This window comes from Podarcis pityusensis (genome assembly GCF_964106645.2).
Source record: "Podarcis pityusensis genome assembly, chromosome: 5".
In the NCBI taxonomy this organism is placed as follows: Eukaryota; Metazoa; Chordata; class Lepidosauria; order Squamata; family Lacertidae; genus Podarcis; species Podarcis pityusensis.
This window is the reverse complement of record NC_138032.1, coordinates 67865814-67887243: the sequence shown is the minus strand read 5'-3', so window position 1 is coordinate 67887243 and position 21430 is coordinate 67865814.

Sequence of the window (21430 nt, the reverse complement as noted above, 5' to 3'; positions counted from 1 at the left end):
ATAATTGAGACATGAGGCTGAGTTACTCAATGGACTCAATGTTCAAAGAGCATAAAATCTGGCTTTGCAAAATTATCTAGCTTAACCTAGAAAAGAAGATGCAAGATTCGTCAGTTTTACTTAGCACTTTTTAAAGTGCATGTCACATTTTCGTAAAGGATGAAACAGTACAGATTTATTTTTGGTCATTGGAAGAAATGTAAACCAGCAAGGGCAAAAATATGCTCAGAAACCCAACTCCTTATGAAAATTTTGTCAAATATAACGCATTAACAACATAGGTGAATACACATCAGTTCTGGTTTCGTCTTGACTCCCTAGCACAACATCACAATCACATTTAGAACACAGAATTGGGATAGATTAGATCCAAACAATGTGTTACATTGGTCACACTTATTTTAGAAGCTTTGTCAAAGCTGGCTTCTTTTGTTTTGAAGGAAAAGTAGCTGTATGGACCTTCCACCTGGAATGTGCTTCAGTCTGGATCAGGGAGGGGCCTTAGCCAGCTTCCCACTGAGAGGAACTCCTGGTCCTGCCCACAGCTATTATTTGCCCCCTGTAAGGGCTGCTTACTGCAAATAGCAACAACTCTGCCAATCAAATTCCAAACATCCTTTTGTCTCATGAACACCTATTATTATTAAAGTTTGAAAGAAAATGTAATAAGGTTAATATCCAATATCTTTTTATCAAAGATAATAAAACTAATCTAAATAAAAACAGAAACCAAAAGGGAGAGAAAAAGAGAAGAGAGAAAGGAAGGAAGGAAGCAAAAAAGAGAGAACTTCTGATTCTTCATCTGTCTGCTATATATAGAAAATTATTCAAAACACGCCCTAATATTATTATCAAAGGACACCATATAGTTTTTTTTAAAGAAATACATAAAGACATTTTGAATATTACTTTATCCCCAGTGTGTGATATCTTTACAGAATAACTTTCTAGGATTTCTCAATCCCGATCACTTTCAAAAGCTCCAAGCGCCACACTTGTATTATTTCCTAGCAATGCAATAGTGTGGCGACAGGAGTCATGCTGAGATTGCTCTGATTCTGAACAGTTCACATTGCTTGAAGCTAGGAAAGAAGACTTTGGCTCTGCCTTTTTCACACTTCCCATGGGTTTCTTAACTGGCTCTTTATGCCTGATTCCTGGCCAGACAGAAAGGGCTGGAGCTTTAGCTACTACACAGAGGCAATGTTGCCTTTGTTCCTTCTAACAAGGTATTTTCAGGTCCTTATAGGTGGTTAACGAAAAGGAGCCTTTGTTTCTCGCTTGTTATTTTAAGCACTGGGGCTATCTCCTTTTTTGTATTCAAAAGAAGAAAAATACAATTGACATAATGTCAGTAAAGGTACTGTGTATGCACATTTAGAGTGTGACAGCTCATCTATTCAAACTCAAATTAGATTTCTCCTCTGATTGTTTCAGTAAATACAAAATGTAAAGCAATTCTGCTGGTTAAAATGGAGAGTGCTATTTTTAAAAGGTCAGATTAACTTTATTTTAGTGTTTGGAGCAGCCAAAAGCATTTCTTATTCCACTCACAGTAAGATCATATTCAAAAGTCCTTTTTTTAAGGGGAATAGTTCATAAGTGAATTGTGGTTGGAAAAAGGGTAAGTTACAACTTCAGGAAATCTTGTTTAGAGGTCAGCGTTTCGAAAGAGTGATCGTGTGAACTCACTATGTTGTCATGAGGTTTATGCCATGAACATTTAAATGCAGAACTCAAAAATGGTAGCAAAATTGAGTTCTGGGTTCTGACTGTATTGTGCTGACACAAGCAATGGCCTAAATAGAAACATGAAGTTATTTTCCTTCTTAATACCATAGAATTGTGTTCAAAGCTTCTGGTACTGAATAGGTAAAAACAAAAAAAACTTGATAGGGGCTAGGGATGGGAGGAAAAGTTGATTCAGTTTGCATTTAAACATGAATTTGCCAAAATCACACTTTTAAAAAAAACAATATGTGAACTAAAATATAGCCTTACCAAAAAAAATTTAAAAAACAAACAAACGGATCTGGCTTTGGGCCAGGGGGAGTTCGGAGTTGTGGGGGCCCTCAATCTTGGAGGGACTTTGAAACATGCCTTTAAATACCTTTTGGATTTCAGTGTCAACTATGGAGAATGGGCTGACTTGTCGAGAAGGGATAAAGATATTGTCAAGTTGGAGTCTCCCCGAGAGAAAGGAAGGAAATTAAGAATAAGATCAGCAGAAGATAAAGTAAAGTGCAGGTATAAACATGAAGAAGACCTGCAGAAGGGACAGGGAAAAGACTTAAGAGCCTCGGATAGAAGGTCACCAGGTTGATGGACTAGATGGATGGAACAGAAAGGACTGACAAAACCCGAGACCAGGAAGAAGAGATGACGGATGAAGATTGGAAGAAAGTTTTAAAAATTCATTTAGAAAGTTATTGAAAAATTAATGAGTATTAGAAAAATGTTGGAATGAAACTATTTGGCTTTAGTAGAAATGTTAAAAAGAATTATGTATAAATATGTTTTGTTAAAGAATTAGGTATAAATAAGATTTAAGTTTTAAGCTTTAGGGTTTTTTATGGTAAGATAAGGTTAAAATAGATTAAGGTAATTTAATGACAGAATATTGTGAAAGATGGAAAGGATTTGCTGAGATAATTAATAACTAGAATACAAAAAAGGGAGGTGTGAGGAGGTCGATGAACAAGTTAATGAAAGATAAGGATTTGGGAATATTGGATTTGCTTTTTAATTTTTTGTCCATTTTTGTGTGTTTTTTAATCTGATGTATTGTGTGGTTTTTTTTGTTTTTTTGACTTTTGTTTTTATTGACTTATATTGTTTAATCTCTTTTTTGTATACCTTTTTTCCTTTTCTTTTTTCTTGCTTTTCCCTTTTTGTTTCTGTAATTTTAAATTCTCAATAAATATCATTTTTTTAAAAAACAACAACAAACAAACGTACTTCTCTGAATTTTGCAATGCAGTTCTCCAGCCAAGTAATGTGTACATAAGCATGTGTACTTGGGTAAATGCATGCATAAAATACATAGTAAACCTAATGTACAAATTGCACTATATTACAGAAAATTGCTTACAAAATGTGCATATTAGTGAAAATTCCATACAAAAATATGTTTGTTAGGAGAAATTCATTCTGTAATGCTGATAAATTTCTAGGGAAAGGAAAAATAAGAAATTTGTAGAACCAAAATTAAGAGATTTGTCCATTCCAGGTTGAAACTCACTACTTAGCACCATTTGTGTAATATTAGTAAGGTTCCTGGATGCGCTCAAAGCACCCAGGATATTTTGGAAGAAGCAGGATTTGAGGTGGCCTAAGTTGGTGGAGTCACTGAATTTATTTTACTGGTTGAGCGAGTATGAAGAAGTGGTATTGCTTTGAAATAAACAAAGAAACCTGTACAGTGGTACCTCGGGTTACATACGCTTCAGGTTACAGGCACTTCAAGTTACAGACGCTTCAGGTTACAGACTCCGCTAACCCAGAAATAGTACCTTGGGTTAAGAACTTTGCTTCAGGATGAAAACAGAAATCATACTTCGGCAGCACGGTAGCAGCAGGAGGCCCCATTAGCTAAAGTGGTGCTTCAGGTTAAGAACAGTTTCAGGTTAAGAACGGACCTCCGGAACGAATTAAGTACTTAACCCGAGGTACCACTGTATATCGTTTGGTTTGGCAGTTATGTGGTTAATTTGCTTCCTGAAGCCAACCTTGTCTGGCAGGTAAACACTTCAGGAGATGAAGGTAAAATATGGATTGAGGGTGGTCTGGTCAGTAGAGTGGATTAAGGCAAAAGTGAACCTTTTGTTGTCTGGTATGTTTATGGATTGAAGTGTAGCTCAGGGAGATAGATAGGGAGCTGCTTGCAGGAGATCAGAAGGACACACAGGAAGATCAGAAGAACTCAAGCTTGGTGCAGGAGGAAGGAAAGTGGGCTGCTAACTGACATAATATTATGAGAACTCTGAGAGAATCTTGCTTAGCAGAATTTCAATAAGTAAGAAACAGTTGGATGGGAAGAGACGAAAGTGTTTAATTTGTTTTTTCCCATTAGTATTTTGCTCTTAGGGATTGTTTGGTATGCAGGTAACAATTCAGATGTTAAACCCGTTTTCCTAAGAATAATCTCTCTCTCTCTCTCTTTTTAAAGTAAACTTTTAAACTAGGTTCACAAAGCCTGTGGTCTCTTTTTTGGTGGTTTTGCCTACCTGATGCTTAAGAACCAAACTTCAATGTGGTCTGGAGGAGAGCTAGAGGGGATCTTAGGTTGTTTGGAGGAGCCAGCCAGGGAGAATAAAAAAATCCAAGAGGTCAAGGGGAAGAGAAGCACAAATGAGAGTGGGCACCCATAGCAAGGCGAAAAGAAGGGATTCAATTGTGTCAATTTCGCTTAGGATAGGGCGCAAAATGGAAGAATGAAGGAGGTAAGATATTCTAGTTTACTTAAAGCTCTGGTTTTCCTAATTAAGGAGGAACCCCACCCAGGAAGAGATGGAAGGTGAGCTCAGAACATTTTATACCTTTTTGAAAGTCTGACAGTTACTAGAACAGCTCTCTGACCTTCAATGTGTCATTGAAAAGCAAAAGCAAAAAGCATTGGGAATACAAATGTCAAAATGCCAATGAAAATGTTGTTCTCTATCAGTTCCTTTTCCTTGAGAACAAGGGAAGTTTATATCGAAGCATCCTGTCTTAGGATAATCTTCCACTAAGGCCTTTCATTAACAGATCTGTTATGGAAGATAGGTTTGAAGCCTTTGCAAAATTTCTGGTAGTTGTCATATCCTCACAGTACACAAGGTTCCCCACAGAGTGTGATTCAGCCCCAATGGGGATTGCCCTGGAAAATGTGGCTTAGTTGCTTCTGAAGCTACATAGGTTCTTCAGCGTTATCAACCTATCACATCATTTATGATGTTTTCTGCTGAAATTAATCAAAAGAACTCGTGGGGAGTCTCAGTCTGTTTGCAAGGGTTTGTGTTGAAACTGTCTTGATGTGTAGAAGTTCGCAGGAAGAGGGAAGAATGTCAAGTAATATCTTAGTGGATGATCACTCACAGAAGAGAAAACAAATTATAAGAAATGATGAGTGGCTGAACTACATCACACAATCAGACCACCATCCTTTACTAGGGACTTGTCTCCAAAGGAACTCAGTAGGACACCTTTCCAAGTAAATATATATGAGATCAGAATGTAAAAATTCCAAAATCACCATCATCATTGGCATGTGTGCATCTATGACTTGTTTGGTGTATCTTCTATATATACAACTTGGTTTAAATAGCATCCCTACTCATGTGTTATGTGTGTGTGTGTGTGTGTGTGTGTGTGTGTTTAATGCTATCAATGTTTAATTGTTTTATAATGACTTCCCCCCTATGCTTTCAGCTTCTCTTATTTTTATCTGTAAGCTGCCTTGAGGGGGAGGGAAGGGGGCAAAGATGGGGCATAAATATAAATAGAATAAAAATAATTAGGATTAGGATTATTATATTCTAAGAAAGCATAATTTGGAGAGTATATACTTCTGATGAAATACTACTTCACTTATTAGATACTATCATTTTAGATATATTAATTTTAAAGTGCTAATCACCCTATTTGTCTGGAATCAGTAAGGAGTATTATTTGATAATATTAATCAACCACACAGGGTACTTGTTGGTTAGCAAAATACCTTTAGACACCATATTGTTCAGTATGGGGACTTATGTTTTGCTTTAGGGTATGGGTAGCTCAGTTCCCATGATCAGCAGGAGCTTCAGGGAAAACCACAAACAACTTACTTCCCATCACCACAGCTGGAGAGTACAAGCACCCCAGAGGAATGTTCTCATTGCCAGGATGTCCTCACCTCTCATGAATGAATAGCCCTCCCCGACCTGGTGCTCTCCTGAGGTTTTGGACACCAATTCACATCAGTCCCAGCCAGGGCAGCCAATAGTCAGGGATGTAGGGAGCAATAGTCCAAAATATCTGGAGAGCACCAGAAGAAAGCGGAGCTACCATATCTCATGGCTCAAGAGGCCTTGCTTCAGAAAAGCATAGCTGAATATCTGCCCCAACACAGTCTCACAATTGCAGAACACTGTCATCTATTTACAATATTCTTTCTTTTCTTTTTTTACTAACATCATGTTTTACCCTTCCTTGTTCAAAGAATTCTATAGTCTTGTGCAAAAATGCTTCTTACATAATTAGAAACCATGTGATATGAGAACTTGGGTGGCTCCACCTCCTCTCAGTTGCCCAGTCCCATGGTGAACTGCATGTTGGAAGGCATAGGTCTATAGTGGCAGGTGGGGGAGACAGTTTCCTGTACCCATGGTGGCTCACCAGACAATTTAGAACTCTGTGGAGGGTCCTGAATTTTGGGCACCTCTACAACTACAGCAGGACTACTGTGGACATTTCTCCTCCAATATGTGGAGGAATGCAGGGCTGGTCTTGGGAATGCAACTGATGGGCAGTGCAGACTAAGATGTCCTTGCCTGTAGACTTAACACATGAGGAGGAGGAGAACTGAACAGAGCTTTTTCACACAGCACAAAGTTAAAATGTGGGATTTGCTATCAGAAGAAGTAGTGATAGTCTGGCTTGGCGAAGAGAATAACTCTGTCAGGTGCTATGAACTCTGGTGGCTGTGTGTTCTACCTCCACAGTTGGAGGCAGTATGCTTCTGAATAGCAACCACTGGAAACTGCAGGAAGGGCAAGTGTTGCTTGTACTCAGGTCCTGCTTGCAGAGTTTGCCACAGGCAGCTTGTTGGCCATTGCAAGAACAGCATCCTGGACCAGAAGAGCCACTGGCCTGAACCAGCAAGCTCTCTTTATGTACTTACATGCTTCTGAAACTTGCATAAGATGGCACTCAAGGAAGTCAGAATGAGAAATCTACTGTTGCTATTCTTCTCTGCCCTGCAGGAAATGCAGGTGGTGGCCACTGACTGTTCTGCTGCCAGCATGAGGATTTGAAGTGGGAAGGTAAGAGGAGGGTTATATTTAGAATTATTGTTTTCTTTCTTCTCCCCATTGTTTCTTTTAAAGGCAAAAGTAGGAAATTGCTGACTAGACTATTTAAAAGTATTCATATATATCTATATGTATGTCAGTACAGAAGAGTGTGTTTTTTAAAAACTAGGTATGTCTTAAGTAAAGTTCTTTTTTCAAATATTGATAAAACAGCTTCTCTCAGCACAGCTTTTCATTCAGTTGACAGGCCTCTGCCAGGCACCTGAGATTTCCAGAATATCCATAATGAGATAACAGAAAAGGAAGAAATATCTACAAACCAGGTCTTCTTAGAACAGGCAGCCACTTGTATTGGCAAACTGACAGGCAACTCTATTCAGTTTACCTTCAAGTTTCCGGAGTGTTGTTTTTTTTAAACTCCTGCTATTTTCTTTTCAGTGTGAAATCTCTAGCATTTTCAGGGTATGTAACAGGGTTGTGTGTTTCCATTTGCACTAGGCCCGAACAGTCCTTAAAAGGAGCCATATAAACTTCACATCCCAAGATTAAATCATGACATACCAATTAAATTGGGATTTTGTTTTTTTAAAACCTTTTTCCTTTTTTGTAGTTTTTTACATCTTTAAATAAAAAGGAAAAAAAGAAAAATATTAAATCATGGCATACCAAATATTTTGAACAGCTGGAACTGGGCTGGACACTTTTTCTTAATATGCTGCTCAATCTATTATTTCAGCTGTAGCCATGCTATAGAGCCTCATTCCATTCTCCAGTCCTCCAGTTGTTGGACTCCATCAGGGGGTTGTGGTCACACAATATCTAGAAGGCCACAGGTTTGCTCCCCCTATATTACAGCTACCAAACACATTCTATTTCTCTATGCCATGGAATGAGATTTCTCATAACATGAGACTGATGGCAACATTGTTTCTGTGGTAGACACACTGCAAATGGTGCATGATCCATGTATTGCGATTCTTGGCCATATTATGCTCCTTACTCTTGTATAACTCTTCTTCCCTAGTCCTAAGTTTAATAAGCAGTATAGTGGCCCTCCTAGCTTCCCATATGAGGAACTACCTGAGTACACACTATAACTTTAAAGCACATTTTCCCCTCAAATAATTCTCGACACTCTGGTTTGCCCCTCACGGAGCACAACTCCCAGCAGTCCTTAACAAACTACAGTGCCCAGAATTCTTTGATGGGGCAGGGTGTGTGTGCTTTGAATGTGCTTTACAAGCACACAGCCACATGTGTTTTTCACCTCAGTCCTGCATTTTTCCAAGTAGCAGCCTTAATTATAAGGGACGCAAGTGGCGCTGTGGGTTAAACCACAGAGCCTAGGACTTGCCGATCAGAAGGTTGGCGGTTCGAATCCCCGCAATGGGGTGAGCTCCCGTTGCTCGGTCCCTGCTCCTGCCAACCTAGCAGTTCGAAAGCACGTCAAAGTGCAAGTAGATAAATAGGTACCGCTCCAGCGGGAAGGTAAATGGCATTTCTGTGCGCTGCTCTGGTTCGCCATAAGCGGCTTTGTCATGCTGGCCACATGACCCAGAAGCTGTATGCCGGCTCCCTCGGCCAATAAAGCGAGATGAGCGCCGCAACCCCAGAGTCAGCCACGACTGGACCTAATGGTCAGGGGTCCGTTTACCTTTACCTAAATGATATATAAATGGTTGAAATGAAATACTGAAATAAATTATCAGAGAACTGGTTCTGGTAAGCTGCACAGGTGTACTTTTCCTTGGAAACATACCTGAGGAGTGAACTAAAATACAAGTACTATTCTCAGTATGCTAAAGACTATACAGTTATAGTGTGTGTGTGTGTGTGTGTGTGTGTGTGTGTGTGCGCGCGCATGGGTGGGTGGAGAGATGGAGAGATACAGATACAGAACAAAGCACCCTTTGAAAAACAATTACACAGCTGAAAGCAAAAAATATATAAGTTTTAGAATACTTAAATCCAATCCGTTCACCTTCACTATATCTCAATGTTTAAAAGGACTGTATCATTCTTTTTATAACAGCCTTTTATTTCTTTGTGAAAGTAAGGCCCAAATTACTTTGTGAGTATTGATCTTATGGTACATAGAAGGGAGCATTTAATTTGATATTTAATTTGTTTCTTCATTGTAACCAACACAGTCTACTTCCATTGGATGATTGATTTAAACACTCAGGCTAAAAGGCTGTGTTCCATAATACTACTTATTTTATTGTAAAGAAAACATGTATTTAGCTGTGTATTGTTGTAGTATAACACATCTCTTTCCTTGTATTTAAGAACAGCTTTGCACACACACAAAAGTGCAGAGAAACATGCTTAAAAACAGACTTGTGCTCTAAAGACAGGACCCAAGGCATGCTTCATTAGAAGTAATTCCCACTGGTTTCAGTGGCCTTACTTCTCACAAAGTGTGCATAGAATTGCAGTCTAGCAGTACATTCTTTACATGTTGACTCAGAAGGAAGTTTCACTGCATTGCGTGGAATTTGCTCCCTACCGCAACCCCAGAGTCATTCGCAACTGGACCTAATGGTCAGGGGTCCCTTTACCTTTACCTTTCAGAATGTTTCAGGTTACAGCCTAGGTGTGGGGAAAGTCTTTTTATTAATCAGAAGCCAGTGCACAACAAGTGGTTGTCAGCTGATGAGAGCATTCAGCAGTGAGAAAGTTTGGAAAGGGGGACAGGCAGGGCTGTCTTAAGCATATGCAGCACTAGGGTGCAAAGATCCACCCGGCGTACCCCCCCCCCCCCAGGTTGCCCAGTCCCAGGCGTGCAGGAAGGCAGAGCCAGCTGGCCGCCTCAGCGTCTCACTGGCTTGGTCGCCCCCAAACCCGTGGCGCAGGGCTGCCCACAGCAGAAGAGCCTGCCACAGCGCTCCAACCGATGGGCAGGCTCTTCCCCGGACTCAACTCTCAGGCCCCAGACTCCCGGCCTGGCACCCCTGAGAGCCTGGCGTCCAGGTGCCCCGCCCACCTAGCGCCTATGGGTAAGACGGTCCTGGGGACTGGCATGGGTCTGAGGAAGAGAATTGGCATTCACAAGTATGCAAAACTGTCCCCCTTTCACCTAAAATGTTAGATGGCATGTGTATAATTTGTGTTACTGTCCAGGTCCACAACACTATTTTCAAATCTTAGAAATTAGAATAATTTTTATTTTCTTGGAGTGTATAAAATAGGAAGAGCAGGCTATACTATGGTAGATCCCATCAGGAAAGAATCTGGAATTTTGCTGGACACGTATCTCATTAATCTGGAAGTTTGAGGCCTGGGCTACTTCCTCATTCTCCTTGCCTGGTTCAAATCTAGGTTTGGCGTTCCACATGGTTCAGAACTATTGTTTATCTACATTTCTGTGCCATGCTTCAGAGGCGTAGGTGCTCTGAGGCCTGTTACCATCACCACCACTGCTTCCACACAAGGAAGATAGTAAAGCAAATCCTTTCCTCCTCTATTTGATCAGGGGTAAGCGGTGATCAGGGCCAGTTCAACCATTAGACGGGGTGAGGCCTCTGCCTCAGGCAATGGAAGGCCCTAAGGGGGCACCTCTGTGGGTTCCTTTCCTGCCCTGAGGCACCAGCATCGGTGCCAATTCCAGGTGAGATCTTGCTGAAATTGCTCAAAATCCTTGCAGAGCATTTGGGATATCACCTGAAATTAGCACTGATGCCGGCAGTGGAGGCAGTTTGACAGGTGGTACAGATGGCAGCAGTGGCAGGGCAAGGCAGCATTTCCCATTTTGCCTCAAGCGGCAAAATAGGACGTGTCGCCCCTTGGTGGTGATAGCAACATGCACTGTGTCTTACCAAGCCTGGTGAAGTCCTGCTTGTCAACAAGTCACATTACTGTACTAAACCCAAGCTTAGCAAGGAGCATCTGTTGACACCATAGCCACTCTGAGGTAGGGCTGCCATACGTCCGGTGTTTTCCAGACATTACCAGGATTTCAAAGGTGGAAGCGACGTCTGGGGGGGATTTCCGAAAGATGGTGCTTTGTCCTGAATCTTTGACAAGACAGTTGGAAAACTGCGGGGCTTTGGGCGTTTTTGAAGGGGCGGGGGGAGCTCAACAACTATCAGGGTAAGGCAACCCTACTCTGAGGAGATGAATAGTGCAGTGGGAGTGATAGCACAACAGCTCTTGTTAGGTAGAGGCCCAGACTTGGAATTCAGATGCAGTTTGATTATCATTATCATTATTAGCCTATGTGTGCCAGACCTCAGTGCAAATATATAGTAAAGAGCAATTACAAAATAAGACCCTCTGAAAAATTCAGTAAATAAGACAGGGCAAGTGCAAACAAAAGTATTGCCCAGAGTTGTGTGCGTATTACTGAGAAGTTCTTTTTTAAAAAGAAAAAGGCCCACAGCGTATTCAAGTGAGCTCTTTCCAGTCCCCAAATCTAGGTCCTTCTAGAACCCACTAAAACTAGCAGAGATGCCAAATGCAAATTTTGGTTTCCTTTGCTCTGCCTGCAGCATCACTAGTGCTGGTGAGTAGGCCTGTATTTTGGAAAAAAGAACAGCTTGCTAGTAGGAAGTTGGCTTGGCACCAGAAGACTCTCTTCCTGAGTCTTTTCTCTCAGAAAATATTATTGAAAAGGGAGAAATCAATGGTAGTGTTAAGGAAAAATTTAAAGTGTTGTTTTCTCAAGCTTAAAGCAAAAAAAAAATCTTTCTTATATTTTTCCCAGGTTCCCCCTGTATCTGTAAATCGGTTGATTGCCATTTGCTGTGGGCTCTATTAAATGGGGAAAGACCCTCTACTATGGTATTTTTCTCTGCTCTGCCCCAATTTTTGCCTTCTGCAGAGACATTAGGTAGGGTTGCCATGTTTCAAAACGTAACATTCCTGAGTTGTTGAGCTTTCTTTAGGAACACCCCAAAATTGTTGAGTTTTCTTACAGAAACTTCCCCCCAAAATAGTGATTTTAAGCTTTTGGAGCTGTTTCCGCTGCTTTTTCCAGCGTGTTGCCGACACCGTTTTTTCACCCGAAAACCAGGACATCTAGAGGCCTACATTAGGTCTCTAATAGTTAAAGCTGCAGTCCTAGATGTATTTACATGGGGGTTAACTTCTGAGTAGGCATTATTAGATTGCACTTTAAATATTTGGTTTCAGAGCAGTCCACATAGCTATACATGCACACACATGCCATTGCTCTTCTGCTTTTCTAACCACCCCAGCACAATTCACTGTTTTGACTAATCCTGTCCCAGCATTTAATGAATATGTATTGCAGAAGCAGGGAGATGATCAGAGTTGCACCCTCCCCATCCTCAGCTTCCATGCACACTCAGCAGCCTTAAACGTATGGAGGTTAGTGATAGGGCCAGCAGGAGTGATCTAAATGTTCATAATGGACTAAATGAATGAATAGGGCTGTAGGAAATAGGATAGCTCTGCTAGACTTCTAATGCCAATGTGATATACACTACATTGCCCCACAAATCCCTAGCTTGCAGCAGCAGCAGAATGCGTGGACACAGAATTGCATGCAAGAATCTTTGCATACTGCAGAAGAGCGGCACTGAACTGAGGAGCCCCAGAAGGCATCATAAATTTAGAGGGGGTGGGATTCAAAAGATTGGAACTGTTGCTTTAACAAACAGTGGGAACCCTCAAGGAAACAAAGAACAACTGCTGCAGGGAAACAGAGTCAAAACCCAATCTTTTGGTTGTGATTTCCAGGGTAATCCTATGCATCAGAAGTAGGTTTCACAAGGCATCCAAGATATATGCAGCTTTGAACTTCAGTGCCTACCACTGTCACTTGCCCTCCCTATTTGGTACTGATGCAAACAACAACAACCTTAACTATCACTTCCTGTGCTGCTAATCTAGATCCTTGCATATTTTAATCAGGTGATTTATCTGGCCCAGCCTGGAGATAATCCAAGTATAGATGGCCAGCCTCTCTTGATTTGGAAGGCTAACTTCTTCTTTACACAGTAGTCTGTGGCCTAGCTGGGGGTCAGCTTTGTAGTACGTTTGGCATCGTTGGAGATCAGAAAGAGATTCAATATTTGCACTCAGGCATGCCATGACATATGGTGGACTGGGCAGGAAACTACAAAGCACATCTGCCTGGTGAGCACTTCCCTTTGCTGCCACTGCCATTGAGGAGGAATAGAGCCAAGAGCCATGGCAATTGGACATTAGCCCAGGTTTATCTGACACCATGGACTGCACCTGACATTCAGATGATAGATAGCTTAGAGAAGAGGCTTGCTTCTCTTGCCTGAGGAATACTCTCAGACCAAAATGATAACATTATTCAGAAATAATTTTTCCCTGTGCCAGGTTGTTCTTTACAGGATCTGTCAGTGTGAGGCCCATATCATCAACTTATAAATCTGATTTATTTGTTTATTATGAGCCACTTTGAGAACAATTATGGTTGAGAAGAGGTATATAAATTTTGTAATAAATATAAATATGCACATTGACATTTACATTCACTCACAGAGAGCTTCCCTGGATCCCACCCCTCCTCCTGACGAAATTACACTGGAAATAAGTCATTCTGTCATAGTCAGTGTAATAGTTTGTGGAGCATGCTTGGTTGTGGTGAGTGTGCAGTGTCCGTGACAGTTTCCCCAGTTAGCAAACATGCCCATGCACTCAAAAATCAGGTTAGGGGGTGCCTGATTTGCACTCTAGTTTCAGGTCGAAAACACAGGTGCAGCATTCTAGGATGGGATATATGTTTCTTACATCATGAATGCAATTTTCATAGGACAATCTGGGAGAAGAAAAATGTGCGTAGGGACCCTTAGGGGTTTAATTCTTTCCCCACCCCCACCCAATCCAGATAATCTTCTTGATAAAGGATTAATTCCTTAGGGGAATGAATTATTCTTTCTTTTTATTTAGTTTATTTGGCTAGCATTCACAGAAACAGCTCTGTCTTATATTGCGTGTGTTGTTCCATCTCTTCAGTGATATTCATTGAAACCTCATTTCGCCAGAACCACCAGTGTTCTGTAAAGTGATGGTGTGTGTGTGTGTTGTAAGGAACCAAGTCCTTAAAAAAGCAAACACACACACACACAACTATCTCTGTTGTCTAGCAAAATGGTACATACAGAGTTTAAATCAAGCAATTTATTCTTCTCTTCCTAACACCAGCCACATTTTTAACAATGACAACAATTTCCTGGATGCCCAGGAGGAAATGATCAAAGGTTCAGCAGATCTTTTAAAAGTATCAAACCCACAGTTGCTGAAGCAGTTGTACCCTCAGCCCCTAATTTGGGTTACCAGTATGGACCAATGCCAGGAATGAGCCATGGAGAAAGCAGTGGGTGGCCTTAAGTAAGTCACTCTTTCTCAAAGTAACCTACCTAAAAATGAGATAAAATGGGAAGCACAGCCCTATTGGGCTCTAAACTGTTGCCTGCTCTTCCCAAACCACTTACCATAATTGAAAGGGGAAAGCTGCAGCTCAGCAATGACTTAGAAGTGATGGTGCCCTTTGAAAAATGTTTCCTTTTGTTTAGTATCCAATCTGAGTCCTGTGCAAATCACAAGTCTGGAGTTGGTACCACATGGTGAATCTCAGTTGGTTTCTAATAAAGGTAAAAAGCTTCAAAAGCAATCACTCAGTTCTTATCTATCTTTCCCCACAAACCATTTTGAACTTCTGCAATGTACAGCTATGGACCTTAACCTTTCTCAGGGACCGATCTGTTATATAGTCTTGAACACACCTAATGATACTTGGAATATTTCATCAGATTACTCACATGCTATTTTCCCCTGCACAATTTATCATGTTTACTATGAAATGTGTATTGTGCCAGGTACACCATTACACAATCTCTCTGGTGTAATATACGCACTATTCCAGTCAACATCACTCATGAAAAGGGGTTTTATTTTTATTTATTTTTTCCTCTGGTAGCTCTTAACAGCTTTAGGAACAGAGAAACTTAAAGCAGCTTCTCAGCAGGGATGTCTATATGAATGAAGGAGAAGAAAAATCTCCAGGGAAATGATGGTGAAGGCTTCATTGACTGAATAATGTAATACTAGGCTAAACACCAGAAAATATGCTGCACAAATTGGAAACTACCCCAGGTAATCAAATGATAAGAGGAAAGCCTGCATCCCAACATTCATTCTGGTTAATAAGATACATTCCCCGCCCCCTGCACAAGATGATAGCATTTAAAATCCAGCTTAAAAATAGAACTTCCAGAGCAATTATGTCATTAGTTTAATGAAATTACTGTAGCTATTTCTCACTGTTGAGCAACCACAAGCAGAGCAAGTTAGCATTGTGAAGTCCTGATTAGTCTGTTTTTTTCGTCTTTGGAGAGAATTCCATTGATTTCCATGGGCAACTCTCACTTCCATCCCTGGTGGCATTCTCAGCATGAACCGCAGAAGTGACCTAACCAGAAAGTAAGATGGTTGAACTGTTTTACACGTTTTTAGATGGCCTCAATGCTTTTAAACACCTGTAGAGGTTTTTACTTGTTTATCAAATGTTAAAAATAAGTTTTGTTTTTCATAGTGTGGCTTTGTTTTTAATAGTATTGTCTTATCACTTTAGTGCTTGCCACTCTGAGATAGAAATTTAATAAACATATAAAATAAAATTATATCCTGCAGCTCCAGTCCCTCTGTTCTATCTCCCCTCCCACCCAATTGTCAGAATATTTTCTCAGTATTCCATTTCTCCCTCCCATCCAGTTAACAAAGACTCCATCCCTTCTTAGTCGTTCAACACCACTGAGATGATGATGCTATTTTTTGTGTTCCTCCTTAGTGGGTTCCCCCCCCCCCAAAGATTTTTTTATTGTTTCTATTTGTGCATACCTTGGAGGTAACTCCTGGTCTAGCAATACATGCCTCTTGTTTAGTTTTGGCTTCACAAAATTGTATGACTATGTAGATTATGGCGGGGATGAATCTAAAACAGCACTTCTTAAAATGTAGGGCACAGCATTGCACCAGATGGGCTGTTCTATCCCTGGCCACCTTTATGTCCCTCACTTCACAGTGTCTTGACACATGCTGGCTGGTTTCTCCTCATTTTTCATGGAGTGAGGGATGGGGAGAAAACGATGAGACTGAGCTTTAAGGTGGAGGAACAGACATAGGAAGTTGCCTTATATCAAGTCAGATCACTGGTCTATCTAACTCAGTAATCTCGATACTGAGTTGCGGTGTTTGTTCACGGTTTCAGGCAGGGAACATTTCAAGTTCTACGTAGAGATCCTGGGGATTGAATCTGGGATGTTTCTGCTTGCAATACAGCCACCCTGCCACTCTGTTTCCTGCCATTTTATACTTGTCTTCATCTCACACAACTTGTTTGTGGCTGTCTTTGCCTGTCCTGGTGCCATTGCGACTTTGTGACTGGTTCTACCCCGTCCCACCACCATTTTGTGACCTGCTCTGCCCCTTGCCTCTGTTTTTAGTCATTTTTATCCCTGTCAGGAAGGCTACTTGAGAACTTCTGGTCTAAAAGCTTACCACAATGCAATTCTGCACAGCAGGATTGATGTAGGTCTGCCACTGGTTTCTTGACAGAGGGTCTTCTCATTGAAAAGCTGCACAACAGGCAAATAATTCAACATTTGTTTAAAATAAGGACTTGCTACATTTCTGTGGATCATCTTTGTCAGGAAAATGTTGGCAATGCTAACCATAAAGAAGAGAGTCATAGTCTCATGCAACATCTCTTAAATGCACTTTGAAGTGTAACATACATTATGGTTTGCATGCTTTGTTTGAGTTAATTCAAAGTTGATCCAAGAGAACTTAAGTTCCCCTCAGGCAGTAGGGAGAAACACACACACACAAACAAAATCATGTACCCCTCGTAAGAATTCACATTCTGTAAACTCATACTTTTATTTAACTTGTTTTCCTATGGTTTTTGCTCATCTGAGATTAATTTTTCCACAGCCCCAGGGGCTATGTTTTGGGTTGATTTGAAAGCCGTCAGATAATCTCCCCCCCCCCCCGAGTATTCTGAACTGCATACTTCTCTCCAGGCCTTCTCACCATTGCTTGGTGATTTGAGGACAGGTTTTTGTATAAACAGTGGGGCTGGTTGGTGTCCAGTCATTCCATTTCTAAGTTTTCACTTCACTGTGAAGTAGATGTAGACATAAGCAGGTAAACATCCAATTCCTTATTGATACTGTCATTTATCGTCTCCTCATGACTGAATGTTGCCTTACACAAACGGAACTGGACAAATCTTTATTTCAAACTGAATGACCTGTTCTGATCAGAGTGACCCATTTGTATCTGTATCACCACTAATATTGGCTAGCATTGGTAAGTTGTCAGACATCATGTCTGGCTCAGCCCAAGCCAAACAGAATACAATTAAACAAAGCAACAACTGTGATTGAGGATAAAATTGCATAGAAATCCCTGTGCACTTTTCTTGTACAGATTTCTAATTGTATAGAATCTGTTCAGATACATACTTTTCAATTGAAAGAAAGGTATTTAAATTAACAAATCCCAGGTCCTCAAATTCCACAGACACATTTTTGTACCCTAGAGCAAAGCTCATAGACATACATGCATTATTTAAGAGTGGCACTGATTTGTGAAACCAATTGGGCCAGTTAATCTTCTAGGTGTTCTATCTTGGACAATGGAGTCCTGCGTCACATCCACACCTACATTTAAAACACTGTTATACAACTTTTGACAGTCATGGAGAATCCTGGAAATTGCAGTTTGTTAAGAGTGCTGGGAATCATAGCTCTGTGGGGATCCTTAACAAACCATGGTTTCCTGGAACAAGAGGGTGACAGATTAAAATTACAGAGCTTTGAAAAATTAAAAAACAGAGTGCGAGATTGGCTCCATTATTACCAAATAATGGAGGCATACAAGCAGGACAAAAAATTAGGTTTTCAAGTGGAAAAATCAAAGTTGGAAACAGAATTGTTAGACCCTAAAGTTAAGAATTTGTCAAGAATGTATAACTTGCTACTGAAATGGAATACTCAGGATGAAATGGTGAAATCTGCTATGATTAAATGGGCACAGGATGTTGGACATAACATTATGATGGCTGACTGGGAACAGTTATGGACCACTGGTATGAAGTTTACGGCATGTAATGCCTTAAAAGAGAATTTAATGAAAATGATTTACAGGTGGTACATAACACCAGTCAAGCTTGCAAAAATCTATCATTTGCCCGATAATAAATGTTGGAAATGCAATGAAACTGAAGGCACTTTCTTTCACCTTTGGTGGACATGCCCAAAGATTAAGGCATTCTGGGAGATGATCTATAATGAAATGAAAAAGGTATTTAAATATACCTTCTTAAAGAAACCAGAGGCCTTTCTCCTGGGCATGGTGGGCCAATTGGTGCCAAAGAAGGATAGAGTTTTTTTCATGTATGCTACAACAGCAGCAAGAATACTCATCGCAAAGCACTGGAAGACACAAGACCTACCTACCAGGGAAGAATGGCAGATGAAGCTGATGGATTACATGGAATTGGCGGAAATGACTGGCAGAATCCGAGACCAGGGAGAAGAGTTGGTGGAAGAAGATTGGAAAAAATTCAAAGCTTATTTACAGAAATACTCTAAAATTAATGAATGTTAGAAAGATGCTGGAAAGAAGTTATATGACTTTAGTAGAAATATTATAAAGAATTAAGTATGAATAGCTGACATTGGGTAAAGATGTAAATTTAAGTCTAAAATTTCGTTAAATTATGGAACTAAATTTGTGAAAGAGGGAAAGGACTTGCTAGAATATTTAATTGAACTAGAATACAAAAAAGGAGGTGTGAGGAAGTCGAGGAAATAAGCTAATGAAAGATAAGGATATGAAAATATGGGGTTCTTTTGTATGTTTGTTTGTTCTCTTTTGGGTTTTTTTTAATGTTTTTGTTTTCTTTTCTTCTTTTTGTATTGTTGATGCTTTGTATATTTCTCTCTTGTTTTTCTTTTTTTTTGTAATGTTTAAACTTTAATAAATATTTTATAAAAAGCAAACAAACCATGGTTTCCAGGACCCTTTAGTGGAAGCCATGACTACTGAAGTGGTATAAGAGTGCTCTAAATGTATGACGTGGATGTGCCCTCAGAATTCATCATCTGGTTAGTGAATTTGAATAACGTTTTTTGTAGAGATGGTATGGGGAAGGACTATCGTTGGATTATTCATATTAAATCATTCAATTAATCAGTCATTCAAGTGCTCGTTGAAATGTGAGGGTGAAGGTGAATCCAGGAATGTTACAGAATTTTAATTAGATGGCCAAACTACTGTAGTCAGACCAGTTGAGTTTCAGTGTTCAGGAAGGAAGGAAGGAAGGAAAAGGATTCTGGGCTGCACCATCACTCCTCCTAACAGTGAACTCAAACAATGAGTGCCAATAGCTGTGTTGGCAATGCAGGTCCATTGGAAAGCAATGAAGAGGATGAGGAACTTGAAGAATTGCAAAATAGCAGCAAACATTTAAAAACAATCCTAAATGGGGGGACCTTTCAGAATGATCATGCACAGTAGCTATGGGATATTGACTATCAACAGGGAAATGAAGAACAGGGAGTTGGCTGGTCTTCTTGGAGGAACAGTTGATTAGAACCCTGTGCAGGAGGCAGGGCATATTGCAACATTGTGCTGCAGGTCCCACTTGCTCAGTGATACAGGAGTAAATGGAAACTCTCAGCCGCACTTAGTCACCAGAAAGCTTTCACCATTCCTTTAACTGCACTGAAGAAGATCCAACTACCGCCCCATAGCTCACACTATGCTGCTTAAGTGAATTGCAAATATTGTAGAGAGACTCTATCTTTCCATATGTTTGTTGAAGGTTCATAGCACTACTAGTACAAAGACAAAGAAGATAAACGGGCTCTGAATGACTGCACACCTAGAGTTTCATCAAAAATCAGTTAATTATTATGCATTATGAGAATGGAGATAAAGAGGTGTAAATTAAATTGAAATGAAGAAGTCTCACTTGAGATCTCACCTAATATGCAAAGCTTGCAGAACCTCTGGCCTACTTTTCCAGTTCTTTTTCAAAAGTAGCAATCTTAATACACTGTGTTTTGGTTGCTAGCATGTATCTGTGTTTATAATACTGGAATTATTTGTCAGCAATATTGGTTTGAGTGGCACCAAGACTGTCTGGCAACTCTTATCTCAACGTTTTCATAGCACAGTACTATATATATATATATATATATATATATATATATATATGTAATATTTCAGAACTTGAAGAATGGGATGTGATACGAAGATGGGGGGGAATGTGCAGATGTGTGACACCTAAATGTGAAAAGTACTTTCCAAGAGATAGGAAAATATATATTGTGACATTCAGGTTTTCAGAAATCATTTTATCAGCTCTGACATCAAATTCCATTGAAGTGGCTAATTCATCTGGGTTCCTCATTGTTATACCACGCTGAATGCTTTGTTCATTTAATATCAACAAGTGAACATCATTTTACTATCAAATGATGGAAGATAGAAGTATTCAGGAGAACTTTAAAAAACCAGATTTCTGTTTCTTCACATTGGTCTTTTTGAAATAATATGTTTACTCACTTTATTTATTTATTTATTTATTAAATCTCTATACCACCCTTCACCCAAGGATCACAAGGCAGTTCACAATATAAAACACAAAAATGCATAACAATAGTAACAAACAAAAACAGTTCCCCCCCAACACACCCTTTTTTTTTTTTTAATTAACCAAAAGCCTGGGAGAAATGTTTTTGCCTGGCACACAAAGATATGTAATGAAGGAGCCAGGTGAGCTTCCCTGGGGAGAGCATTCCACAAACAGGGAGCCATGGCAGAGATGGCCTGTTCTCATGTTGCTTCCCTCTGGACCTCTCATGGAGGAGGCACATGAATAAGAGCCTCAGGTGATGATTGCAGAGTCTGAGTCAGTTCATATGGGGAGAGATGGTCCTTGAGGTAGCTTTGCTTGATCTCTGGAGCTTTTCTTTCATATTTTTGATGGCTCCCATTTTTTGAGGAAGAAGAAGAAGAAGAAGAAGAAGAAGAAGAAGAAGAAGAAGAAGAAGAAGAAGAAGAAGAAATAATTGTGTTTATTTAACCTACAGTCATTCCTTTAAGTGATTTGCACCAAAAGGCAACAGCAAGTTACCAAACAAAAAACAAAAACAAAAGTCAGATCATAATAATTGGAGGCCAGATTAACCCTGCACTGACCAGAAAGCAGAAAAAGTATCTGTTTCCTGCGCAACCAGAAGTTCTTGGCATTAGTTTTGAACATTCGCCAATGGTTGGCTGGTCTATATGACACAGGGGCAGGGACAATAATATAGGCTATTTCCACCCCTCTGAGGTCAGAAAAGGCCATGATTCACCAGTCCCCTTCCTTTCACATCCAGAACATCTCTCCACCTAAGACCAAGGAACTGTTAATGACACTG